Consider the following 27813-nt stretch of genomic DNA (forward strand, 5'->3'; position numbering starts at 1 on the left):
CGGTGCTTGATTGTGTTTCCCTCTGAGCAGACACAGAAGCGCTATGGGTTCAGCTGTGTGGTGAGACACCACCAAGGGCTACCAACAAACCAGGAGGTAGGAGATGCCTCATGGTCATCTTTTATTTTCCCTGGTTTTGCTGGGCTATAACTGACATACAGCTCTGTGAAGTTTAAGGTATATGGCGGAATGGCTTGACATACCCTATGGCAATCTTGATGGAACCCCTGCGCCCAGGTTGGCCCAGCCCTCTTACTTTGGGGGTACTTTGAGGGGAGGGTAGCAGAAAGAGTTGCAGTGGGGAGTGCTTTTGACACCATCCCACGCTGAGCTGCAGGGGTGCTGTGAGGATTGCTGTTCTCTAATTATGAGAGCTCCTTGGAGAAAAAGCCGGCTGCATAAATGCAAAATAACAACCAAACATTGCTGCTAATATTGCCTAATGACTTTTCTCTTGAAATTCAGTCCTGGGCTGGTCTCACCTTTCAGTGGCATATAAACTACCTCCCACGAACCACAAGGGGTTCTGCCCAAGCTGCCCTCAGGCTGGTCCTTTCCTCCACACAACGCAATCCTCTGTGTCTCCCGACCCTTAGAGGAAAACCTTCTCCCTTTCAGCCAGTCTTTTAACTACATGTGGTTATTTCTGTCTTGACTCTAAAACGAATCCCCAGTCTGCTTTGTGCAATAGATTTTGTGGAGCTTGGTACCCATCTGAGTTGCAGAAGTGAGAAAAGGTATCTGCCCACCTTTTCTCCCAGAACAAGGACAGTTGATCTCCCCCTCCTAACCTGATTCTGCTACTGCTTTATGTCTCACGCGTCTTGGCCGTGCTTCCGACAACAGCAAGCCTGCAATTAAAAGCGACCACTTTTATGAGACACTGTTTTGCCAGAGCAAATGCCCTCAATATGTTGATGGAGGAGGTTTCAGGGGGTGGGGGCAGGATGAGGCTGCTTGTGCAATGCCAGACTAACTACTTTTGAAAGAGGACCATATGTTGCCTTTACAACATCCCTTTGGTGTTTAATTTGATGAAACAATGTGCCATAATCAGCCGTGAGGACAGCGGTCGTGATTGATGGAGAGGGACTCACGTGGTACAACTCTGATTTCAAGATCACCACGCTAATCCCATTATTCGCTTGAGTTGGCTTGTTTTGGGCTACCTTCAAAAAAGTTATTTCTTTAATGGTCAAATTGCCGTGAGGTCTAGAAGATTTAATGTATCATAAAACTCATTAAATAACCAGCCTGGTGACCCCCACTGCTGGGTAGTGTTCTGGCAAATGGGGGGATTGTAGCCAAAGACTCTACCATTCATTCCTACACCAACCCCCACCCCTCAAACCTCAAGGGGTGAGTTTAGAGTGTAGAAAGAAGTGTGCACTCAGTAGTTGGCATTCCTCAAAATTTAGTGTATGATTTTTTACTGATATTGATTCTGATTCGGCAGGTCTGGGGTGGGGCTTGGGATTCTGAATTGCTGGCAGGGTGATGTCGATACTGTTGGTCCATGGATTGCGCTTTGAAGAGCGAGACGCTGGAGGATCTTGAGAATATGCAATAATAGCAGTTAACATTTATTTATTTTTTTAAGTTTTTTTTTTATTTAGTCATTTTGAGAGAGAGAGAGAGCACAGAGGGAGAGGCAGACTCCCCGCTGAACAGAGAGCCCTGATGCGGGACTCGATCCCAGGACCCTGAGATCATGACCTGAGCCGAAGGCAGACGCTTAACCAACTGAGCCACCCAGGCGCCCCGCAGTTAACATTTATCAACCATAGTGTCTGTCTTGTAAGTACCTTATTTGTATGTTATGTATGTTCCTTTGATCCTTACTTTCAGCATCCTGGTGGATATTATCAGCCCCACCCGATCCATGAAGAAACCAAGGCACAAGCTAGCCAAATAACTTAACCTAGTGAAATCACTCAGCTTCTGTGTAGCTGCACTAAAATTCAAAGCCGTGTCCTCGGCACTGGCTATTTGATTTTTGTTTTTGTTTTCCTTTTCAACCCCTACATTATATTCCTTTTGACTTAGGATTTAATTCCCTGGCCCCATCATCAGTGAGAGTGGTGTCTGTGACATAGATCTTGCAGGGGCTGGTTACGAGGTCCTTTATGAAATTTGTCTTTGAGGCTTTAGCTTTCTCTTTCTGTATCCCTTTCCCTAAAAGATAATCTCTGCCAATGTGCGATGCTTGTCATACTTGCATTTTAGAAGAAATCTGTCGAATCAAGGGAAATGTAGCCCAAGCAAGGAGCTGCCGGCGTCCTAACCTGAGCCCTGCTGAGCAGTAGCTGTTTTAGCCTCTGTGCCTTCACGTTGAATTGGTGCTTGCAGGGAAGCTGGTCTGGAAGCCTTCCCAGAAGGGGAATGCCAAAGAAGAAAACAAAATCCTTTATAGGTTTCTGGGGGGACTTAGGATCTTGGGAAACCTGTGTAAGGGAAAGCAAGTACATTTCTCAGACAACCTGTTTTAATTGGCATTTTTGTTCACCATTCATTCTACCCTGGGGCCATGATTAGGGACAGTTCTCTCAAGTCAATACATTCTGCGCGTGTGAGAAATGTATTTTTGATGTTACATTTTCAAAAGATTTTAAATGGCAAATAGATTTGTCTTATTTACGTGGCTTCCCAAGTAACAAAACAATAACCATCACCTCGGCACTTAAGTGGGGGAAAGAGAGAGACACTGTAATTAATTTCTTAAAAAAGCTGTTACAGATCCATAAACGCACCTAAAAGGCAAAAAGAAGCCAAACAACATCACTTCAGAAAACTCACGGAACTCACCCAAATGTCCCATTTTATACAAACGAAGTAAGAATCATGCATCAGAAAGATGAATCAGGTTATAGCATTTATAGCATCCTTTTATTTATTTATTTATTTATTTATTTATTTATTTATTTATTTTTAAAGATTTTTATTTATTTATTAGAGAGAGAGACGGCGAGCACAAGTAGGCAGAGCGGCAGACAGAGGGAGAGGGAGAAGCAGGCTCTCCCCTGAGCAGGGAGCCCGGGATCAAGACCTGAGCCGAAGGCAGATGCTTAACCGACTGAGCCACCCGGGCGCCCCTATAGCATTTCCTTTTAAATGAATGTGCATGAGGAACATTATTAGATTGGGGTCAGGAGGCCTGCCTGACTTTTGTGAATTTCCTCATCTGTGAAATGAAGGAGGTAGACGTCCAGAAGTGACATTTGGTGACGTAAGTGTCCCCTGGTGAGGCAGCAGGGGAGTGAGATTTACCAATCAGGTTAGCTTATGAAGCTACAGCCATGGCTCTCTGCTTTCCATTGGGTCTCTTGGGTGCCTCGTAAGACACTAGTACTTCTCTGCTTCAGCCAAATGAGATTTCTCAGAAACCTCAACAAGTATATATAGATAGGTAATATATATTTTATTTATATTGTTTGATTGCTGGACCAGGTGACCAAGACTGCGCCACAAATAAATTATGCAACTCGACAACAGCATGAGATGGTATTCTTCCCGTTTTACAATGGGGCAAGGAAGCTCTTGGAACAGTCACTTTGCTACCACAGAAGCCTGTATGTATAGGTCAACGGCATTTCCTTCAGCAGAGGCCCACGCCCGACATCCATCCCTCCTGGCTAACTACGCAGCTTTCTGCTGTTAGCATTGGGTTTCCTTTTTAGAGAAGGAAGGCTTTGTGTTTTAGTCTGTCATTAGCTATTTAAAAATATTTCTGCTAGCAGCTTTTGTTTCTAAGACCATAAGCAGCCCTAAGTACTTACTCCTTTTTCTTCAATCCTTGCATGGAATTGGGTCAACTTTGGTCTCACTCCTCCGTGGGTTCTTTTCAATCTTAGTGTAAGGAGAAGCCTGCCCCAGGCAGGTGACTGATGACGGAAACTCCTGCATTTGCTTTCCATTGTAAGGTAGTTGCTGCATTACAAAATTCACAGGGAAATGCCCTGTCTCTCCAAAAATATTTCATTTAACACATGCATTCCTTAGCCCAAAGTTCTTCACGAGTCATAGCCTCTGTCTTTGAAATGTCTTAAAATGTCATGACGAAGTAGGAAAAGAAAAATCTTAGGTTTGACGGAAAAGGGATGGATGTTACTGGAAAATGTTCGCAAAGCTCTGGGAGTGGTAGGGAGAGTTGGAAACTGGGAAGAGGTCTGTTCTGTGTGCAGCCATCGGGTAGAGTTTGTGGTCGCTGAGCTGTTCGTAACTTTCTCTGCCACTCGTGTCCCCAGATTTAAATGACCAGTTTTGGCTTACGGGCTCACATGTGCAGGATAATCTGCTGGCTTGGATGAATTCATTCAAAAGGACGGCACCATGTCTAGGATGGAGGCTGACCCACTGTTCTCTCTAATGCTTTTGCTTTATTCAGGTTCCCAATAGCCAACTGTCACTGATTTTGCACATTTATGAGGTATGATTATATTTGGAAACTCTTAGTGCTTCAAAATATCAGTACAAGATTTAGGACCGATAAGGGAAAAGGTTTAAAGGAATGTTTGAATTAACTCACAACCGCTGCTTGCAAAGTTGCCAAAAAGTCTGATTTTTAAAAATGGCCCTTACAGTACATGGAAACATGTGATAATGAACTTACTGAAATATGAAAGAACCCAATTAGTGTTGCAAGGTTGGCCATCCTGGGGCTATATCTGATCAAGGGGAGAGTTTTCAATTCAAAGACGTTAGATTAAGCTTAAATCTGAAAAAATTCTTAGTCCGTTACCTTTCTTTGTTCGTTTCTCCTATAAAGAGATTGGAAATGTATATTACTCTCATCTACTATTCTGCTATAGTTATAATGAACCAACGAGTTTTTCTAACACAACCCAGACTGAAAATGATCACCTAACTGATGATAAATCACGAGATAGAAATATTCACCTGACTTCCCATACAGCGTTGTTGCTCAAAGATTTTGCAGGAATTTAACTTACTCATCGAACAATTCCAACTGCCATAGAAAAATAAAATGGGCTTTAGCTAATTTACACATAATTGCCCATGAAAAGATTCAGAAATCTAAATGACCCATTTTGAAAGATCAATGCTGTTAGAAGGAGGGGAGGTATTATAACCAGTTTTAAACAACAGGTACTAAAATGAATAGAGACGAAAGTTTTTGATCTCCTCTTCCACTCTCTCTGCTGTATCTTTTAAAATCACACGTCTTAAATTAATTCCATTAGATTTTCAGCTGCTTTCCGAGAAGCAGGGTGCCCGAGCAGAACAAAATGTTTCCTGCCAAACAATGGTCCTGCTTAATTTGGTGCCTTAAGCAAAAACCCAACGATATTCCATGAGACCACTACACCCTATTTTATCCTTTCCTTTTCTTTTTTAATGTTTCACTTGCAGGAGCGGGGAGGGGAGGGGAAAAGGCTAAAACAAACTAATTTTTGGTCATTTTATTCCTTTCGCAAACAGTTTGAAGACTAACCAATTTGTACTTACAAATCTGGGGCATTAGCAGGCGGGGACCCTAAATCCACATGCACACAAGCAGTAACTGTTTGTATGCCAAGCTGTTTGTAAGCCTGATTTGACAGGAGAGAGCTATTCATTCTTTTGTCAACTGTCAGTCTAAAAACCTTAACCTGCCCGGGTCCCGGGGTATGGGAGCGCTAAATCTTCCGTCCTACAACTGTATAATGAACAGACTGTTTCATTAGTGGGACAATTCACTCGACAAATCCAGCCCAAACAACTTATTTCACAATTTGTGAGCAGAATTAAATTTAGGGGGAGCCGCAGGAGGAGGGTGGGAGGGGGAGGCGGGGGAGTAGGTGAGCCGCACACAATATACTGAGGGATCAATGTGTTGGGACAAGTGTTCCAGGCAATTTTGCTGGCAGTTGCGGGCTGAGGCTCGCGAGGCCGCGGCATGCAGATCAGCGGATTAGGGGGGGCGGCAGCATTAGGTCAAGTGTCTCGAGGGGGGCTGATAAACACCCCAAACCTGACAACAGATTTTCCTTTCTTCCTGCACCACTTGTGAAGTGTCAGAGCAAATCTTTTGAATGGCAGGCGAGTTTACTTAGAGACCCTTTCTTCAAGAAGACACTCTATCCATTTTCTGAAGCCCATTCCAGGCTGCCTGGGGAATAAATTTGCCCCGCATCTCGCACACAAAAAAACGTCTTTTTCCTCCACATCTTGACTATGAGCCTTTGTCTCAAGGTGTGTGAACCAGAACAAAAATCCACATCGAGAGCCCCTAAGGTTTCAGAGCCTCTGGATTTAGCTTTAATACAAATTAAACACTTTGAAGATTACACAAATACTTTTTTTGGGGGGGGTCACAAAAAACCCTCTCATTTTTAACATTAGCAACGTATAGATTCTGCTGAATGGGAAAATTTCAAGCAGCAAATGGTCATAGAATAACTTGATCTTAATAATATCCCATATGGACGTCGCTATTAATTCAAGCCAAGTAAATAGCCCGCATGCTACATTTCTTATGTTCTAAGAATCCCAAATGGGAGAAGTCATGCTTATTGTATTAAGTTGTATCTCTCTGTTAACGCAAAGTGCATGATAGAAAATCTGTGTTGTAACATCAAACATTTTCTAGCTAGGTTTGAGCAGAGATGCTTGTTTTTGACTTCGAGATGTTCTAAAATGTTTAAATGGGATCAATGTTTGAGGATCCTTTGTTGCAGCTTGGCTTTGCTTTATGGTTTTACTTCTTATTTCTTTTGGCAGTTAAATTTTTAAAGGATCAAATAGGAGAGCCCTCTGGAAATTAGGATGTCGCTTCCATAGACATTTAAATTGGAACTCTTTGAGGGTAATAATTTTGTGGATATTTTCCTTTTAATACATATTTTGGTTATATTTTTAGAATACTGTTTTTTTTTAACTTAGCTAGCGGAAAACTGTGTTATTGAAGTATTGCAAATTCTTTAAAAAGGGAATGTTTTTTATTTATTCACTAGCTCCAGCTAATCTGTAAAGAACATTCATTCAATCAGGCACATTAGTAATTAGTCCCCCAGAAGTTTCTCCCCACCCGGAAAATTTTATACTATTAAGCTAGCCTACTTTCTAACAGATAACTACTCACATCTTTGGTTGATGGGGACTTCAAAGCTGAGTGTAAAAGTTACAGGGATATTCAACCTCTTTTTTAGGAAAGAAAAACTTACTATATCTCATAGTGCTGAACACACCGCATCCAAGATAGTTTTCAGCCTACGGTGGACCTTGATGAGTTAGTATGTTGCGTGGACCAATTTCTGTCCCACCTCCAAAGACGGTGGTGTTTCTTGAGAGAGTTAGCTTTGGTATTTCCTTTCCCTGCACAGGCCCCAAGCTAGCTGAAAAAAATCCCTGTTAGCCCGGCTGTTCCAATGGCGCACTGAGTTCTATGATGGCAGGAATTCTATGAATAATAATGGGACATGCCATCCCGTGCAGCCTCCAAGAGAATTCAGTCTAATCACCCGGAAATTCTGCTTGGTCACAGTTCTTTCTCTTTCCATAAACTGGTTTGGCTCCCTCTTTGCTTCCACATCATTGGAGCCTTTCTGCCACCCTCAAATCCATCCATGGGGCCTCCCCTGATCCTCATTCTCAGGTTTCCCAGAACTTCCCAGCAGCTCTGGCCCAGAGGCCTCCTTCCAGGACCACACCTACTCTTCCAGAATGTTCAGGCTACACGGGGCAGAATGAGGAACAGAGTAGATATTTTCCTAAATTCTCCACTTAGAGACATCCTCCTCCATCAGCCTGGAGACCATTCTTCCAGATGTCTCCCTAGCATTTTTTTAAATTACGTCTTATTACATGACAATGATGCCATACCACACACGCCATTTTATAAACTGTGGTTTGCGCAACAATATATTATGGAGATTTTTTTTCCATATCCGTGACTCTAGGTCTGCGCATTCCTTTTTAAAGAGAGCATCAGAGTCCATTATCCAGGTACTCCTTATTTATCCAGCTAAGCTCTTTTTTGTGGGCCAGTTAGGCTGTGTCCATTTTGTTCATATTATAAAGAACACTGAAAGGAGCATCTTCATGCAAACATTTTTGTGTACTTCTCTGGGTAAAGAGGAATGATTGGGTCAAAGGATCTATATAGGTTTTTATACATGTAGTCAAGCTGTCCTCTGGGAATTGATTACCTAACGCAAATCCTGCCAGCTCACTTTTTGTGGGCAGGATGCACAGTGGCTGGGAGGCTATAACAACCTGTATTAATTCAGCCTCTTGCAACCTGCAGCTTGTACGCCTTTGGACTGTGGTTGTCTTGTGTTCTCCCTAGGTTCTCCTAACAATTTACAAAATAACTCTGCCGCCTTCTCCCTCTTTCTTTTTCTTACCTAAACAGCATACGACATTTTGGGGACCGACTTTCTCATGCTTACAAAAGTCTCTTGAATTATTTGAATACCTTGGATACTTAAGACAGAAACTTGAATCCTTATAATTTCGTACGTCCTATGATTTACCTGGCCCACGGATAACCTCTCCACTGCTTTCTCCAGCTTTGTCATCTTCCTTTGTCATTTTATGTGAAAGGGTGTACCTTGGCACATGCTACACACTCTAGCTGAGGTAGAGATTCACTCTATTTTATTTTTAGTAAACATTTATTGAAATTATAAAACCAACATTGTCCAATTCCAGAAGGATAGAAGAATAGAAAAAAAAATCCCACCCTTTCTCCAAGTTGTGACCTAATCTTCATTGATCTATATGTCTATAGTTTTGTTCCAGTACCATACTGCTTCGAGTGACATAATCTTCAAACTGTCCTCCAGAAGGTTGCACAAATGTTTGCCCCCTTCGTGAAGCCTCTGCTCTCTTGTGGCTGGAATGTGCTATTTCATCTTAAACCAAAGAGCTACAGTTACAGGGATTTATGAACTTTCAGAACATTGGCTTCTCAAAATAAGCAATGTTTTCTCTTTATAAAATAAGGTTAATTTGAGGGTTAAAAAAATAACCATCTCTACTGGTGCCGTAAGTATGAGATTCGGTTAAAAAAGAGGGTACCTGGGTGGCTCAATTGGTTGAGTATCTAACTCTTGATTTCTGCTTGGGTCATGATCTCAGGGTTGTGAGAACCAGCCCTGCATGGGGCTCCACACTGGGCATGGAGCCTGCTTAAGATTCTCTCTCTCCCTCTGCCCCTCCCCACCTCTCTCAAAAGAAAGAAAGAAAGAAAAGAAGGAAGGAAGGAAGGAAAGAAAGGAAAGGAAAGGGAAGGGAAGGGAAGGGAAGGGAAGGAAAGGAGGAAAGCGACCCGGCCTGAGTTTTCATGATTTCATCAGGGAGTAAATGACACACTTTTTTTCAGAATGAAGTAACAGCAACAGGCCTTGGGTCCTAGTAAATGAATTTCCGAATGCCTGGGACAACTTTCCATGGTGGTGCAGGAGGGTTGAACACAGCTGAAGTTGTAGATGTGATCTCAAGATTGGTCCGTCTTCTGTGCTGTCTGGCACCTCCCCTTCCTGCCTCTCCTCTGGTGTGCCGGCAATCATCCACTTCGACGCTGGGTGTCCCCCGGAGCTTTGCTTCTTTGATGTGTGTGCATGGATTCTTGCTTTTGGCTATTTTGACATTCTTCATTTCCAACAGCTGTGGGCTAAACACTTGCAGGCAGTGCATGGTTCCATTCTGCTAGCTGCCAGGATGCTTGCCAAAAGTTTAATGTCCTCTTCTCTTGGATGTAAAGCCTTTAAAAATGCTTAGTTTTCTCTTCTTTCCAACAGTCTTGCCCTGTGTTTTAGATGTGGCTGCTGAATCTGGATGTCATGTTGGAGGACTCTGTTTTCATGAGGTTTAATTATTTCTCTCTAAGAAACTTGTATGTCCTCGGCTTCCTCTATGTAACCAAGAGTTAACTCATATTTGTGATTCCTACACTCAACAAGTTGTGTCAATAGAGAAATTTGTGCAGCATCTTTGATTCTGATTAGGTGGTTCCTGAAAATTGTTAAAATAGCAAACTCTGAATGGAAAATAGAATCAAGACTTTAAGTCATATTGAATCCCTGGAACGTGAACTCCATGAGCGTGTGGAGTGCTTTGTCTGTTTGTTCACTGCAATATCCCCGGCAGTGCTCAGAACATGCAGGGCACGTGGTAAATATTTATGGTATGAATGAAGGAGAAAATCCAATGAAAAAGAATGATATATTTTGAATAATTCAGTGTAGCAATGGTTCAAATCCCCTTTCTCACCCTCTCATCGATTTTTAAGTGAATAAAATCTCTGTGACTTTGTCAAGTGTCTTGAACTCTCTGACTCCTAGTTTCCTCGTCTATAAGATAAACACTTGATAACTTCCAAAGTCCCTTCCAGGCTTAAACCTTTATCATGATGTGTGAGACACATGCATCAGTGATGGTCTAGCCTGGGCACCTGCTGCCAGGCAGGCCTGCTACAGAAAAAAAAGTCCCAAATAGAAATTTCCTCCAAATATTTGGGAATGGAGGTACTGAAGAATGAATATGTAATCTCAGGGTAATACAGTTGAAGGATAATATCAACTTGGATGTACAGGTTCCCTTCCTTCCCTCCCTTCTTCTTTCTCCCTACCTGTCTTCGGTCTCATTGCCACCCCAGGTGATTGGTTGGTGAATCACCACTCTAAATAAAATGAATTTAAAAATGACTCAAACAAACAAACAAAAAGAAATATGGCATTTTCCAGTTTTTCCATACTTAAAGTACAATACTTTGTACTTTCAAACCTGGGGAAACAATATAGGGCTTAAGTGACATAGCTAGAATTTTCTTGGTCAATACCATCTTAGTTATAACAATGCATATTCTGAAAAATAAAGTTTGAAACAACATATTAAGTATAATCATATTTCAGAGGTAGCTGGATTTGTTCTGGAATGAATCTATTTTGTCTATTTTAAAATGAATTAAAGTGCTAAAATTTCTACTGCTGTTCACAGATTATTCCATGTTTTAGTGGCTCTTGTCTTTAAATGTTTTCATGTCATTATATTTTTTCTCACTAGTTATTTCTTAATTCATTAAAGGAAAATGTCTAAGCAGTATAATTTGATATAAACTTATAATTTTATAGCCATTTAATCCCATAAGTAAAAAATCCATCCGTTTGTCCAGTTGCTTTTCTTAACGTTATATGCCTAGTTCCAATATATTAGTTTGGTCGTATTATTGCCCTGAAATACAGAGGAGATTGTAAAGATTCATCCACTTAATATAACTTGATACATCTTTGAGAAAGAGAATGAAAGAAGGAAAAGCCCCACGACTCTCTGTAAAACAATGGTAAAAATATCCTGTGGACGAAGCACAGAGGCTTCACTTTAAAATTCAATGATGATTCCATTTTAAATGCTGGTCATTTACTTTTGTTTTGGGGAGATTTTTTAAAAAGGGAAAGAGGGGACGCCTGTGTGGCTCAGTTGGTTAAGTGGCCGGCTCTTGATTTAGGCTCAGGTCATGATCTCAGGGTCCTGGGATGGAGCCCGCGTCAGGCTTTCTCTGCACTGGAGTCTGCTTGAGATTCTCTCTCTCCCTTTGCCTCTGCCCCTCCCCCGCTCATGCTCACTCTCTGTCTCTGTCTAAAATAAATAAATCTTTAAAAAAAGAATAGGGTGCCCGGGTGGCTCAGATGATTAAGCGTCTGCATTCGGGTCAGGTCATGATCTCAGGGTCCTGGGATCGAGTCCCACATCGGGGTCCCTGCTCCTTGGGAGCCTGCTTCTCCCTCTGCCTCTCCCTCTGCCTCTCTCTCTCTCACTCTGTCTCTCATAAATAAATAAAATCTTTAAAAAAATAAAAAAATAAAAAAAATAAAAAACAGAATAAAAAGGGAAAACAGGTATAAAAAGAGAAAGGAAGGAAGGGAGGAAGGGTGGAAGAGAGGGAGGGAGGGAGGGAGGAAAGAAGGAAAGAAAGAAAGAAGAAAGAAGGAAAGAAAGAAAGAAAGAAAGAGAAAGAAAGAAAGAAAGAAAGAAAGAAAGAAAGAAAGAAAGAAAGAAAGAAAGAAAGAAAGAAAGAAAGAAAGAAAGAAAGAAAGAAAGAAAGAAAGGAAAAGAAGCAAGCTAGCTATTGCTGCAGCCATGCCCCTTGCTTATCTGGGGGGAGAATGTTACTGTGGTACAAGCTTTCAAATGCTTGGCAACCCATGGAGCCTCACTGTCCCTTCCTTCCTGCCAGTAGTCTCTCAATTTCACCTCCCTCCCTACCAGTTTTTTCTTACCCTCTCAACTTCCTTCCTTCCTCCCGCCCTAAGTATTTCCCCCCTCTTGCTGTGATGTGCCTGTCCCTCGGGATCCAGTGGAGACAACAGGGGCACACGGGGAGCTGACCCTCTCCTCGGAGAGGACAAAGACAAAGCTGGAAATCACACGGACTAATGCAATTACAAATGCCGAAAAGCGCTGCGACAAAGGTGACAGGGAGGGAATAACTGTGGGACAAATTAGACCGATGGGTAAAACAGAGAACTCTCCGAGGAAGTAACATATTTCAACCAAGACTTGAAGGATGAGTGGAAGTTCTCCAGGAGGCAGGTGTGCGTGAGTGTGTGTGTCTGAGTGTGTGTGTCGGATTAAAGGTTTTGAGCTCAGGCAGAATGAGTAACAGGTGCGAAAGAAGGCTGACTGTGTTAAAGCGGCTGACCGGTGGCCAGAGCTGCCACACGGCAAGCCTTACGAGCTATGTCAGCACTTTGGATGCTATCTTGAACATCCGTGGGAATCAACCGAAGGGCACTGAGTTGGAGGTTAACATGATCTGAGGTTCTATGTTTTTCTTAAGATTTTACTTGTTTATTTGGGAGAGACAGAGACAGAGATAGCAAGAGAAAGCATGAGCCCAGAGGAGGGGGAGAAGCATGCTCCCCGCCGAGCAGGGAGCTGACGCAGGGCTCAATCCCAGGACCCCAGGATCATGACCTGAGCCGAAGGCAGAGGCATAACTGACTGAGCTACTCAGGCGCCCCAACATGATCTGAATTTTAAGGAAATTTTAATAGTGTTAAGGTTTTCCTGACCATCCCATACGGAATGGATTGCAGTGATCTGAACTGAGGAAAGCCACAACACACCTAAGCAAAGCATCACCGTAGAGCATAATGATAGGAGCCAACTCTTCAGGTTCGAATACTAGCCCCTCACATTATTAGCTGTGTGGTCTTAGGCAAGTGAATGGAGCTTTCTGTGCCTCTGTTTCTTTATTTGTGAAAGTGGGGTGAGAACAGAATCAATCTGAGGATTAACTGAGCATAACGTCAGGCACATAAATGCTCAATGACACATCAGCCGTCACGATGACCCATTCCTGAAGTTCGCTCTTGTAAGACACAGTCCTGTCAAAAGGTAAAATTCAATGAAACTTTGTAAATGGAATGACATTTTAAATGTTTTCAAGGAAAAGTAGCCCATGGAGAATCTGTGAATAAGACAAGTAAGCGAGCAAACAGACAACACCCTGTTATCTTTCTAGTTGGAAAAACGATCTCACACATGAGGTTGCCTAGCATGGGGACAGTTGTCACACTGCCTAAGGATTCCCCCAAGGGCAGTGAACCAGCCCAGTCTTCCCACTTTAATTTAATCCATCAAATATCAGAATATCTCCTACCTGCAAGGTCCTGGTATCGGTTAAATTTGTTTTGGCTGCAAGAGACGAAAACCCCCCAACTGCTCAAACCAGGAAGCACTCTGGATTCCTTTGTCTCTGCCACCTTCTGGTGCTGGCTCAATCAGGCTGCTGTCAAGATGGCCAACCAACTTCATTCCACGTGTCTCATCCAGACAGACAACATCCCTAGTAAACAGAGGAACAACCTCTTCCTGTATCTCTTTTTAAAAGCAAAGAAACCTTTCCCTGAAGCCTTTCCTCAGAACTCCCTCATACCTCGCCGGCCACAAAGTTGACCCACAAGTAGGCTGGCATCAGTCATTGGCAAGATCATCACGACTGATCTCGACTCCTCATGGTCCATGTCCTGGGGCTGTGGCTTCCTCTAAAGCATATAGACAAAGTTGAGAAGGAGAGACACCTGAACAAAATCAGGATTGTGTCAGGATGCGGGAGAGAAGTGTCTGAAGGTTAAGCCACCGACAGCACCTGCTATATCCCTGTAAGGCAAACCACCACCCTTCAAAACCTCACACCCTGCGGAGGGAGATGGAGACACACAGAATTTGAACACAGAGTTTTGATCAAAGGACATGGGAATGTGGGAGAAAAGTTGATTGATCCCTTCCTGGCTGGTATCCGGGCTGGTGAAATCTGACCAGCTCACTGAAGAATTGAATATGAATCCGCAGAAATATAGGTTTCTTGGTAGATGTAAACCTTCTTCACAATGTCCCTAAAACCAAGAATGATTTTTTCCAACGTATTAAAAAAATGTAAATGGTGTTAAAATACACATAACATACAATTTACCATCTTAACCATTGTTAAGTGCATAGTTCTTTCATATTAAGTATGTTCACATTGTTGCACAACCAACCTCCAGAACTTTCTCATTTTGCAAAAATGAAATTCTATGTGCATTCAGCAATTTCCCATTTCTTCCTCCCTCCAACACTTTACTTCTGTTTCTGTGAATTCGACTACTCTAGATACTTCCTACAAGTAGAATCATACAGAATTTATTCCTTCATGTCTGGCTTATTTCACTTAACGTAATGTCCTCAAGGTTCATCCATGTCGTAGCATGTGTCAGAACTTCCTTTCTTTTTAAGGCTGAATAACATTCCATTGTATGTAGGAACCACATTTTGTTTATCCATTCATCCATGGATGGACACTTGGGCTGCTTCCACTTCTTGGCTATTGAGAATAGCACTGCTATAAACATTGGTGCATAACTAGCTATTTGAGTCCCTGCTTTCAGTTCTTTTGCATAGATACCCAGAGGTGAAATTGTCAAGTTTGATTTTGAAATCTCCAATGGAAAATTGTGTTCTTCGCGTAAAGCTAATAGTTGAAGATGGATGTCCTTTGAGTCTGGCCGCCCAGTGTGGTACCTGGTCTGACAGCAGCTTTAGCAGCACCTGGGAAGTGGTTAGATGCCCCGAATCTCAGCCCTAGCCTCGCTTAGCGAACCATCATCTGTGAGTCGTAGGGAATCCCCAGGTGATTCAAATGCACACTAAAGTTGGAGAAGCCCTGCTCTCCAGGACCCCTTGTTTTTCTTCCAGAAGTTTATGATCAGATGTATCTTGCTCTCTGAGGTTTTACCTACATTCAAAAATTTGCTCTTCTTTCCCTTTAGGCACTACAGACAGATCATTTGCTTTCGAGGATTTGATATTTAATGTTGGCAGCTGCATTCTTCCCATTGACAGTTTCATCTGCCTCTAAACGAGGGAGAAATTAGATCAGCAGGAATCAGAAAAGAAGGCCCACATAGAGGTGACTGCTAATTAAGTCCCATCTTGAAGATTATTAGTTTAATACAGCGACAACGCAAACAAACAAAAAAGAGCATATTTTAGTTAGGGTTGAGAAGGGTAGGACAGGGGAAACAGAAGTATGTGAAAAGAATCGCTAAGTGGCTGGTAAAAGGCTTAAGTTATTTAAACTGGCACCGAGCGCAACTTAAACAGTATGTTCTGCATCATCTAAATTTCCAAATACCTGGAGTATATTTGTAAACATGGCAATCTAACATGTTATTGAACAGCACATTCGTATTCAAATTAGCATAAATGAGGATTTAACAGCTGATTGCACAGTGTGAATGATAGTAACTAATTGTCAAGTCGGAAAGTTGCAGAGATAATGGTACTAATGCGATCAGCGCAGCCGCGGCGATGTGACTTACAGTAGCAAATCTGTGAATTTTAAGTGCACTGCCCAAGTCCCTGTGCATAAAGGAACGGTTCTGGATTAGGGCGACGTAGGCAAAATGGGCAGTCAGAAGCGAAAAGGAGGGTGAGAAGGAAGAATCGGAGCTAGGTTTGAGGGGCGGTGTGAAACTTTCCTTCCCCTTCACCTCTTTTATAACAGCCATCAATGGGGCTCCCTGGCCATTCAGCGCTGTCCCTCTTGTAGGAAGCAATTGTTCAGAGGTGTGGCTCATTTCAGGCATTAATCTCCACTGAATGGCGGCTGTGTTACCCATTTTGTCTTTGCCCGGAGCCTGCAGGCAGCTGGTCAGTGGAAAGTAACAATGACCACAGGAGGAGAATGGGGCAGAGGCTTTGCTGCAGATGCTGCGTCCCCAACATTGACCTTGGTCATTTCCCTCCCCGGGTGGCTCGGCCCCTCGCAGCGGGAGCCCGGCTCCCCTAGGCTGCCATTGTGGGCGACGTGGCAGCTACCTGTGGGATCTGTCCCCTCTTCTGAACATTTGGACCCAAAAGGCAGTCGCAGGGAGGGCTGGACCCTGAGGCCGATGAGGCTGCCGAAGGCAAAACACAAAAACAAACCCCCTCATTTCCAGGGAGGGCCCTTGTCAGCAGTGATTAGCAGCTATATTCTCAGCAGGTCTGCTGTGGGGGGGGGGGTGTTCTTCTGATCTGAAGCCCGATGGTGGGCGTTTGATGGGGGGAGCTTGCCCTGAGGCTGTTGCAGGAGGAGAAATGTAACAAGCAATCCTGCTTCTGCCCACCCTTCCCCTTCTACACCTCCACCCCCCAGGGGAAAGGATATATGCCCCTGATCCCTGTCCCTGTCCCCACGCCACATCCATGTCATCCCCATCTCCTTTTCCACTCTCTGCACCTCCACCCCACCATCCATCTATGTATCTATCTATCTCTATCACCTCTATTTAAGTAACATAGAAACACAGATTTGGTCAAATACCACTTACCACCTCCCTGATTAAACCATTAATGACTCCCAGTTGACAACAGAGAGCCCAAACTTTTTCCTAGAACACTGTCTCTCATAACCAGTCCCACCTTGGTTTTTTTTACCCTTTCCTCCCCCCTCCCTTCCTTCCTCTGAGGTGACAGGCACGGTACTAGGCCCAGGACATCCTGCCACTCTCCTCACCCACTTCCCACTGACCCCCCTCAGCACCCCCTCACTGCCCCTCCCCTACCCCCGCCACAAGGGACTGATCTCAGAGCTGCGCCAGACCACCTATCTCTTTCCCCTCCAAGTTCCCCCGCTCTTTTCCCTCTCTCAGCCTCTGTCTTTGAGGTGTCCTCTCTGGAAGGCTTGTCCTTGTGAACCCACATCCTGTGGCATGCATGGCTCCTTCTTCAGAGCTCCTACTGGTCAAGACCAAACATGGCCGCACCTCTCACTGGACTGAGGGTTCCTTTCTCATCGTATCCCAGTGCGTAGAAGGGTTCCAGCTGAGTAATTTGTGCACGTGAGGAGGAGGGGAAATAAGCCTCCATTGCCAATTCCACGTAGATGGAAGTCAAGGTCTTGGGTCTGGAACAAGGTTGCCTGCTCCGTCCTCCCCTGCCACTTGCCATCTGTGCACCCTGGGACCACTTTCCTCATCTCTCTGAGCTTGTTTCAACAACAGCAAAGTGCAACTCAAGGCAATGCCTGCCTTGTAGGACCGTTCTGAGCATTAAATGACTGAATGCAGTGAAGAGCTTCCAAGAGTGCTCAGCAGCCCAGAGATGCTCCGTAAAACCGTAAAACGTTGTGAACCCCCTGAGGGCAGGGACGCTGGTCCTTTCACTGATGAGTCTCTGAGCCTTCTCTGCCTGGAGGGAGAATGAACGCAGGGAGCTCTCGCCACAGCCAGAGCTGAAAAGGGGAGCAGTTGGTGGGTCCATGGGCTGGGACAAGCCTAGACTAACCAGTAAACCTCTTTACTCTGCATGTGGAAAGCCGGTGCCTAGGGTTTTGCTCTTTGGTTCCCGTTGCCCCCCAACACATCTGGAAACCCGCTTCTCTTCGAGCTGTCCTGCAGGGGGGCCTGGGGCCCCGTGCTTCCCAGCCCCACTGCACGGTTTGGAATTGTGTTTTCAAGGGCGCCCTTCGCCAGGACTGCACCCTGGAAATATTTCCCTGCTCCTGCACAGCTGGTTGGGTCAGCTTGTTGAGAGGTCTTGGCTCGCCATCCCATGTTTACCTTGTTAGGTCCTCCCACGGGGCCTCTGTCCCCCCCACCTATTATACCTCTTGGTATCCTTTGACCAAGATTATTCTGGTTTCAACTGTCCCAAATGAACTCAAGAGGCCATAAGGAAGACCAAATTGCTGTGTGTGGTGGGGTCCTTGATTGGGAGGAATCAGGAGTAGCTCGCAGAACCAACGATCAAGAAAGGCTGTAAGAGCCAGCAGTGGGAGCTCGGTCATGCACAGAGGCTACCTTCTCCGCTGCACAGAGCCTGCAGGTGGGCATGCCAGAGGGCTTGGCAAGATGGATGTGGGGCGTTAGGCTCTGGATCTGGGTTACCTGAGAGCAGGTGCCACCCCAGGGCAGGCTGGAGGAGAGTTTTGGCTGTGGAACCCAGATTTCCTGATTCCTGGTGGGATGAGTGGTTTACTCTGACAGTCGGTTTAGGGAGAGTTAGTGTCCTGATGTGGGTTACTTTGGGGCTCTGCAAGAAGGGATCTTTACGGAGTTTCCTTCTGGGGCAAACCTAGGGGAAGGGCATGCTGGGAAAAGAGGCTCTAGGGAGACAGTTGTTAGGGCCTGGTGCAGCTGGGGTTCCCCAACATAGGACATGGGACCCCACTTTAGCTCAGGAAGATGGCCTGGGCTGAGTCCACCCTCACACATAGCAGATCCCTGGGGTAACTCAGAGGCCAGAGGACTTGGGGGGGCGCTGCAATTGGGATAGGAACCCAGGGGTGGTGAGATGCAGGTGACATGAGACAGGGTTTCTAGGGAACCTCCCTCTGTTCCTCAAACTCAGGTTACACATTTCATAGATAATTTTGGTTTATGGGTTATAAAAGGACGATTCTTAACCCCAGGATAAAAATGTGCATTTTAGGATTTTTGTATTGATAGTAAGTTGTTGAAGACTAGCATTGCTGCGGGGAATAGAAAGCCAGGTTCCTCCACGTTCACCCAGTTACAGCAATTAAGGATTTGTTTTGGGTCTCACTTTTCTATTTCAAGTAGAATTGTTTTTCTGTCTGTTTGCTTTTGACCTTCCTCTTCTCTTAAAAGTTCATAGACTTTATTTTTAAGAGAAGCTTTAGGTTCGCAGAAATAGAATTGGTTTTGTTGTAGCTTTTACATGATTCCTATTTCACAGGAAATGTTCACAATCTCTACGTCTTTATTTGCACCCTGGTAAATTCCACTCAGTTTTACTTTTATAATTTTCACCCAAAACAATAAAAATGAGAGAAAAGTCCAGCTACAGATTGGGAGGAAAGATTTAAGGAATGTACATCTGAAAAGGACTTTCTCTGGAATATATAAGGAATTCTTATAAATCAATAATTTTTCAAAAACCCATAAAAACTGGACAAAAATCTTTTTTTTAAAGATTTTATTTATTTATTTGACAGAGATAGAGAGAGAGCGAGAGCACAAGTAGGCAGAGAGGCAGGCAGAGGGAGAGGGAGAAGCAGGCTCTCCACCGAGCAGGGAGCCCGATGCGGGACTCGATCCTGGAACTCCAGGATCATGACCTGAGCCGAAGGCAGTCGCCTAACCAACTGAGCCACCCAGGCACCCTGGACAAAAATCTTTAATAAGCGCTTGACAAAGGAAGATATCTGAACAGCCAAGAAGTAGATGAAGAGTTGTTCAACATCATCAGGCAACAGGGAATGCAAATTAAAACCACAATGAGACACTATAGCACACTCATCAGAATGTCCAAAATTGTAAGACTGACAATATCAAGTGCTGGCAACCATATGTTGTTGGTGGCAGATATAAAACAATATAATCTTAGTTAAACATGTATCTACCTTATGATTCAGAAAATCCATTTCTGGCTGTATACCCAACAGAAATGAACACATAGGGGCACCTGGGTGGTTCAGTCAGTTAAGTGTCCAACTCTTGATTTTTGCTCAGGTCATGATCTCAGGGTCGTGATATCAAGCCCCATGTCAGCCTCCATGCTGGGCGTCGAGCCTGCTTAAGATTCTCTCTTTCTCTCTCTCTCTCTCTCTCCCTCCCTCTGCCCCTCCCCCTCTTCTAAAAATAAAGAGAAATGAACACATATTCCCCCAAAAGATATGTCCAAGAATATTCATGGTGGCTGTATTTATAATAACTGGAATCACAAACAGGAAAATGGATAAACAAATTGTGATATGTTTTTACAATGGAATTCTACTCATCAATCAAAAGGAGCAAACCAGCGATACAGGCAATCATGGATGAATCTGAAAAACGTTATGCTGAGCACAAGAAGCCAACACAAAAGAATGCATATTTTACAATTCTATTAATACAAAGTGCAAGAACAGGCAAAACTAATCTGTGGGAAATAGAGATGAGAATAGGGCTGGTTGACAGAAAAAAGGCACAGGGGAATATTTCTGGGATGATGGAAATGTTCTATATTTTGCACTGGATGATAGTTAAATGAGGTTCACGTTTGTCAAAATTCAAAGAGCAGTGGACTTAAGATGTGGGCATTTTACATTGCAAAGAAGTATCGTCAGCACAGAAGAGAGACAGAGACAAAGGGAGAGAGAGAGAACTGTATTCCAGAAGACTGGCTCTTGCATTCATCAAGTAACAGAAAATGAAAACAGCTCTTTCCCTCCTCAGATTATAAGCATAAGCAATACACTGCTAAGTCTCTATCCCATGCCTTTGTGTTCCTAGAGGACTTAAACTCTCTTTTCGAAAGTAAACTAGGGAATAAGGATTCTCATTGGGGTAAAAACTCACCCAACTTGATTCTAAATTCAAGTCTCTGCCAGAGTTGGTGGCGTTTGGGACCGCCTCCCCAAGCTCCAGGTCCCTGGGGCAGCTCTAACAAGTTGGTGGTTCTGCAACGGAGTCCCTTCCTACCATCAGCTTCCTTAACTTGAAAGGCCAAATGGCTGGAAGATAATTGTGTCTGTACCCCATCAGCCTCCCACCTTTGACGGGTTTCTCTTCTGTTCCAGCTGTGCCCCCAGAGACATTTTACCAGGCCATTCCCAGCAAAGAACAAAATTGCAAACATATTGGTATATCCTTCTGTTTGGTTTCGTTTTTAAGGAAGGACTGCTTACGGCTGAACCCTGCGATAACCACGATTATTAAATTGTAGTAGCTGCTGCTGTGGCCACAAGGGAAGGCAGAGGGAGGGGTGATCTCTTCAGAGAAATTGACATCAGATTCCTGTAAAAAATGTTGGGTGACTCTAGGTGGTCTGTCAATCAGCAGTTCTTATTATTAATCCTGGAAGCCTGGTGTTTCTTTAAAAAGAAGGAGTGGGGGAGAAAGGTAAACTGCAATTCTCAGCTGTTCTCTGTGCCCCCACACGGTAGAGGCAAAGTCTCTATTAATCCACGTAAACAAATCCAATGATTGTGAAAAATTCGTGGGTCAGGGAGCAGGCACACACATTCCCGCAGGGCATCAGGCATCTTGCGACTCGAGGATGAAGGCCACGGGAAGGATGTTTGGTCAGGACGACAGAAGAGCTGATCTCCTTCATGATCGTTGTCAATCTGCCCATCCCCTGGTCTTCTTGTTCATGAGAAAAATTAACATTTTACTCGTTGAAGCCAGAGTCAAGATTTCTGGCACCCATTGCCAAACCCATTCCTTATTGAAAAAGATTCTTTCATAAATAGATAAATCAGGAGGTAGATATTACATATTATTTATTAAAAAAAAAAAAGCTTCCGTGGGTCACCTGGGTGGCTCAGTCAGCTAGGTGTCTGCTTTCAGCTCAGCTCATGATCCCAGGATCCTGGGATTGAGCCCTGCATTGGGCTCCCTGCTCAGCAGAAAGCCTGTTTCTCTCTCTCTCTCTCTCTCTCTGCTGCTCCCCCTGCTTGTGTGCTCTTTCTGCATCTGTCAAATAAATAAATAAAATCTTTTTAAAAATTTAAAAAAATAAAAAAACTTCAGAGATAGAAGATGGCAATTTTATTTGTAATTCTTCTCCCTGCTCCATGCATCCTCACCCTTTGCCATGCTGCTTGGCCATTCACTCGTGCAGCTCCAAGTATATTCCCGACTCATTGATACAAGGTTTGCCTGTGATCTTGCTCTGGCCCATGGTATGCTGGTGGATGGAAATGAGCAGAGGCTTTAAGTGTGGTTGTGGGGTGAGTCTTGTTTTGCTCCAGAACGTGTCCCTGAGAGCTGCTGTTCCTGGAGTGGTCAAAGACAAAGGGACCCCACCTGCGGCTTAGAGCTCACCTAGCTGCACCCAGCCTGAAGGACAGCCCCCCGGCAAAGCCCAGCCTAGATCAGCCAGATTTCAGACAACCTACACACCATGAACATAACAGTAGCTGTTTTTGGTAAGCCACAGAGTATGGGGATGTTCTATTTTGCAGTTAACATTATGGCTGATCAGGCTAATATGAACCTTACCGTTTTATAGCCTAATCTTTTAGTTAGCTATATATCATAAACATAAATATGCTTCTACAATTTGAGTTTTAAAGGCTGCATAGTATGCCATAGTATAGCAGATCCTAATTCTTTTAATCAATTCCCTATAATAGGACAGTCAGGTGTTTCTAGTGTTTTGCCGATAGAACTAAAGCTGCCACGAACATCCTTGTATGAGTCTCTGTGGATGTTCTTATGCTCCCTAGGACAAATCTTTATTATCTTTATTTTTTTTCAAGATTTTTATTTATTTATTTGAGAAAGAGGACAGAGAGGAGAGGCAGAGGGAGAAAGAGAAGCAGTTTCCCTGCGAAGCGGATGAGGGGCTCGATCCCAGGACCCTGGGATCATGACCTGAGCTGAAGGCAGACCCTTGACCCACTGAGCCACCCAGGTGCCCCCCTAGAACAAATTTTTAAAGAAGGAATTCCTAGAAGTGGTATTGCTAAGCTAGAGCATATGCACACGTTAAGACTTTTTGTACACATTACCAAATGGCCTTTTGCAAAGGTTGGAGCAATTCACATTTCTACCAGCAAGGGATGAAAGTACTCATTCTCCCAAATCTTTCCAGGATTAGATATTTATCACGCTTATTATTTTGTGTCAAGTCTTGAGAGTTGGATGACAGTAACTCTTTCTCTTTTACTGTTTTTTTTATTAGAAAGGAAACGCAAGTAAAATATGGAACTGTAGGTATGTGAATAGAATAAAATATAAATCATCTCTCGGGCCATTTCCAAATGCTCTCCAATGCTAACATTTTACATAAATCCTCTAGTAGTTTATATATTCATACTTAGGCATAAGACACCAACACTTATGATAGTTACATGTTATTGCCAGGCCCAAGTTTTACAGGTCACACACTCAGATGTGAATAGAGAAATTTAGTTTATTTCTCTATAATGGAAATAAACTCGATCGTAAGCCCTTAATCTAACTTGGTAGAAGAAAACCCTTAAATTTGCTTCCTGTTTTGGACTGAATGCTTGTATTCCCCCAAACTCATATATCAAAGCCCTAATCCCCAGTATGGCTGTATTTGGAATAAGGAAATATTAAGGTTAAATGAGGTCATAAGGGTGAGACCCTTCTCTGATTGACTGATGATGTCCTTCTAAGAAGGGACACCAGAGAGTATTTTTCTCTCTCCCATGTGTATAAGAGGTCATATGAGCATACAGAGAGATGGAGGCCTGCAAGCCAAGAGCAGGGGCCTCAGGATGAAACCTACTTTACTGGCACCCTGATCTTGGACTTCCAGCCTTCAGTTTAAGCTACCCAGTCTGTGCTTGTTCGTTATAGCAGTCTGCACTAATACACTAGTTACATTGCCATTTGGTTATTTCAGGTTATAGATAAAACTCAGTGTTCAAAGCCTCAGCAAAGTCTATGGAGGAAAGCCCACCTATCACACCTTCCTGACCTTCAGTTCAGGCTCCATCCCCAACTTCCTGAGGCCCGCAGTGCCCTTAGTTTAGCTCTTGGGGATCCCATGGTCCTTGTGGCAACACACCCTCTGATGTGCCCTTTGCTCATGCCAACCCCTCCTCTGGATCTTTCAGGCCTTCCCTCTCAGACAAGTTTTCCATTCCTTTATTTTTTTTTAAGATTTATTTATTTGAGAGAGAAAGTGAGAGAGAGAGAGAGAGAGTGTAATGGGGAGGAGGGGCAGAGGGAGAGGGAGAGAGAATTTCAAGCAGACCCTGCACCCTCATGGGGCTCGATCTCATGACCCTGAGATCATGACCTGAGCTGAAACCAAGAGTCAGACACTCAACAGACTGAGCCCCCAGGGGCCCCTCCATCCCTTTAAGATGCTGTTCTTTGCTAGGTGGCAATAGCTAAGGTGCTAATAATTTCTACCCGGTTGAAGTGTTGGTGTATTAGTTTCCTAGGGCTGACGTAACAAAGTACCACACATTGGGTGACATAAATAGCAGCAATTTATTTTCTCAGTTCTGGAGGCTGGTAGTCTGAGATCCAGGTGTGGGCAGCGTTGGTTGCTTCTGGCAGCTGTGAGGGAAAAGCTGCTCTCTTAGACTTGGTGGTTTGCCATCAATCTTTGGTGTTCCTTGGCTTGCAGATCCATCACTGCAGTCTCCGCCTTCACGTGGTGTCCCGCCATATCTCTTCACATGGTCTTCCCTCTGAGCATGGGTCTCTGTGTCCATGTTCTCTTTTTTCATCAGGACACTATTCACTTTGGATTAGGGCCCACCCTCATGACCCAATTTTCACTTCATTACCCCTGTAAAGACCATGTTTCTAAATAAGGTCACATTCTGAGGTATGTGGTATGCAGCAATCCCGTCTGAACCCCAAATGGACTTCAAGCATTTGAACATAGAAGTAGCAAAAGAACTACAGTTGACCCTTGAACAATGCAGGGGCGAAGAGCACTGACCCCCCCCCCACACACAGTTGAAAATCCACATATAACTTTTGACTCCCCCAAACCCCCAGGCCTTCAGCATATATCTTGGTGGGACCCATTTCAACCCATTAACAGTTGGTCAGCCAAGTGGCACAGTTTCATTTTACTTTTTATTTATTTTTTTAAAGATTTTTTATTTATTCATTTGACAGAGAAAGACACAGTGAAAGAGGGAACACAAACAGGGGGAGTGGGAGCGGGAGAAGCAGGCCTCCCGCAGAACAGGGAGCTCAATGCAGGGCTCGATCCCAGGACCCTGGGATCATGACCTTAGCCGAAGGCAGACACTCAACGACTGAGCCACTCAGGCGCCCCGCACAATTTCACTTTAACACAGCCTTCTGGGTATCTGGATATCCACTGTGACTCCAGCAGGAGAATCTGAATGTGGGAGGGAGCCTGTCCTCCCCTACCCTCCCCCTGGCCCAGGTTACCTAACTCTCAGTCACCTCTCATGGGGGCTGTGTTCTCTGTGTATCACAGAGTGAGGCCAGACGTCAAAGCTTTATTGAGATTTCAGTCTCTGCAGAAACCTTGTGGGAACAGTGCCAAGTAATGACATTTAAAGAAATATAGCACTGAAGCAGGTCGAGTGTGTCTTCGGAAAGGCTATGGATCTGAAACCAATGGTCAGGGACTATTTTTTTCAACCAGAGAAGCTGATGATAAGTATTAACAACAGAAAATGTTCTGGAAATCACGCCAGCAAAACTTAAACCGGAGTGTCATGTATAGCTTCTTACAAATGCTTCTTGTTGTTGTTAATCCTGGTTTTAATTTCTAGCCTTATTAAAGACTTAACGCTTTATCTCCATTCCTTCCCCCCTGGAAAACCAGATGCGTGTAATGATCTTTTATTTCTGTCATTTTCTCAGTGGTCACAGTATCTGTGTTGTTTAATCTTTTTTATTTCCACGTGGATTAATGAGCGCTGGGTGGTTCTGTCTTTGTCCCCCTGATGAGTCCCAGAAACAAGCATCTGTGGGATTCAGCATAGTTTCTGAAAGCTAGATTTTCACCATGTAGACAAACACCACAGACTAGGGGGCAACTACTGGGCACCAGCTTTGCTGAAGTTGGTTGGAATGGAATCTGGCTTCACCAGCTTTATGTCTCTCCATGATTATGCTTATGTTCCACGCATGTATGCTGCCTGTTGCAAGTGCAAGCCCCCCACAATAACACAGAATAACAGGGAAATAATCATAGGAGTAGAGTTTTCGAGCCAAGAATGACCTTGAAGAGGATTTAATCCAGACTGCCTTAAAAAAAACAGAACAGAACAGAACAAAACACCAGAGACGTGTGATTTTCTGAAGGACATACAAGGACCCAGGAAGAGATCTAGTCTTAATCTAATGTTCCACTGACTGTAGCCTAGTGACCCATTTGCAACCAAGGGTAGATATTTGGTTTTCACCTGCTTTGAGAACATGTGCAAAGTTACAGGATGGAAATTTCAGATATCCACCGTGGCCATCCTTATTCTCTGAAGAGCAGCAATCTTGCTGAATACATACTTTGGGGCTTAATATCAATATTATTTTTCTTCTTCAACAAAAAAAATGATCTGAGGACATTTCAAGAGTGTAAATTCCAAGAGCTTATATGACAAATTTTTTTAGAGTGAACTTCAAGCATTTGAACAGAGAAGTAGAAAAGGAACAATGCAGGGGTGAGGAGCACTGACCCCCACACAGTTGAAAATCCACATATAAATTTTGACTCCCTGAAAACTTAACTACTAATAGCCTACCACTGACCTGAAGCCTTACTGATAACACAGTCAATTAACATATTTTGTGTGTTATATGCATTATATACCATACTCTTACAATAAAGTAAGCTAGAGAAAAGAAAATCATAAGGAAGAGAAAATACATTTATAATACTGTACTGTATTTATTTAAAAATATGCATGTAAGTGGACCCATACAATTTAAACCCATGTTGTTTAAGGGTCAACTGTATTTTTAAAGTATACCATCAGTAAGAGGCAGGGTATATTTATGCTTTTGGAATTAAGAGAAATAAGAATGTTTTAAGAGTTTTGTTCTATTATTCATGATGCATTGGCCACAGTTAAAAGTATTCAGGATTTAGATGAATCCCCTACCTTTCTTGCTCCTCTGAGCCACTAAGGGTTGGGGGTGCTGTCATGGCCCAATGGGCTCTATGGAGTTTCTAGGAGAAGGTTGGTGTTCACCTGTGCATTGAGCTGATGATACCCGCAGGGAATTTCTCCAGGGACAAAGAGATGGTGGTGATTAAAAAGTTGGAATCTTACAAATGGAAAAAGAGAGTGATACAGAAAACATAAATTAGGATATAGGATTATAAACAGAAAGTTTTACGCACAGGAAGAGTTTGCAAAGACAACTCAGAGGCCAGGACTTCATTTGTTGGGTTGTCTTTCTTGAATCCCAGTAAGAAGGCTGAATATTGGGGTCAAAAGGAAGGGTAGAAATGAGAGGGTGGGACTTGGCTGTAGAGGGGGTAGTAGCAGTGGTCCTGTGTGAATAATTGCCTCTGTCCCTGCTCTTACCAAACCCACCAGCATACCTCCCCCTCTGTATGGAAACTCAAGCGCCTCTGCGTGAGTTTTCTAGGGCTGCCATTACAAAGTACCACCATCTTGGTGCCTTAAAACAACAGAAACTTACTGTCTTTTGTTCCAGAGGCCAGAGTCTCAAATAAGTTGTTGGTAGGGCCATACTCCCTCCAAAGGCCTTAGGGAAAATCCTTTCTTGCTTTCTCAGCTTCTGGGGGCCTCAACATTCCTTAGTTTGTGGCAGCAAAACTCCATCCTCCTTAACCCTCTCCACAAGACTTCTTTGTGTCGTCTTTTTTTTTTAATATTTATTTACTTATTTGAGAGGGGGAGGGGGGAGAAAGGGGGAAAGGATCAGAGGGAGAGAATCTTCAAGCTGATTG

At 43.7% G+C, this 27813-nt stretch overlaps 1 long non-coding RNA gene across 1 annotated transcript in view; it reads left to right on the plus strand.

The window, feature by feature from the left end:
- The first annotated feature begins 1504 nt into the window (after positions 1-1504).
- Positions 1505-27813, plus strand: part of LOC113916240 — a 32810-nt gene continuing 6501 nt past the window's right edge. Inside the window, exon 1 of the long non-coding RNA XR_003517887.1 lies at positions 1505-1797. This is a non-coding gene — a long non-coding RNA (uncharacterized LOC113916240). The remainder of the gene's footprint in view (positions 1798-27813) is intronic.

The sequence above is a fragment of the Zalophus californianus genome, chromosome 1 (assembly GCF_009762305.2).
Source record: "Zalophus californianus isolate mZalCal1 chromosome 1, mZalCal1.pri.v2, whole genome shotgun sequence".
NCBI classification, from domain to species: domain Eukaryota; kingdom Metazoa; phylum Chordata; class Mammalia; order Carnivora; family Otariidae; genus Zalophus; species Zalophus californianus.